The sequence below is a fragment of the Serinus canaria genome, chromosome 7 (assembly GCF_022539315.1).
Source record: "Serinus canaria isolate serCan28SL12 chromosome 7, serCan2020, whole genome shotgun sequence".
In the NCBI taxonomy this organism is placed as follows: domain Eukaryota; kingdom Metazoa; phylum Chordata; class Aves; order Passeriformes; family Fringillidae; genus Serinus; species Serinus canaria.
This window is the reverse complement of record NC_066321.1, coordinates 25,925,332-25,925,574: the sequence shown is the minus strand read 5'-3', so window position 1 is coordinate 25,925,574 and position 243 is coordinate 25,925,332.

The window sequence follows — 243 nt, the reverse complement described above, 5'->3', positions numbered from 1 at the left end:
CGCTTCCTATCTACGGTGGCCGACCCTGCCGCCAACTGCGGCGCCCGGGGAAGCGAGGGCAGCTCTGGTGAGGTGCCACAGGGGCACCCCGGCGGCTCCCGCGGGTTTGTGCGTCAGGAGACTCGAACCCGCGGCTGGGCTGGGAACAGCCGGGGGCGCGGGCGCGGCCCTGCCACGTGGCTCGCGGGCGGATAGGCGGCCCCGCCGCTTCCGCTCCCCGCGCGCGCTCGCTTCCGCTGCCGC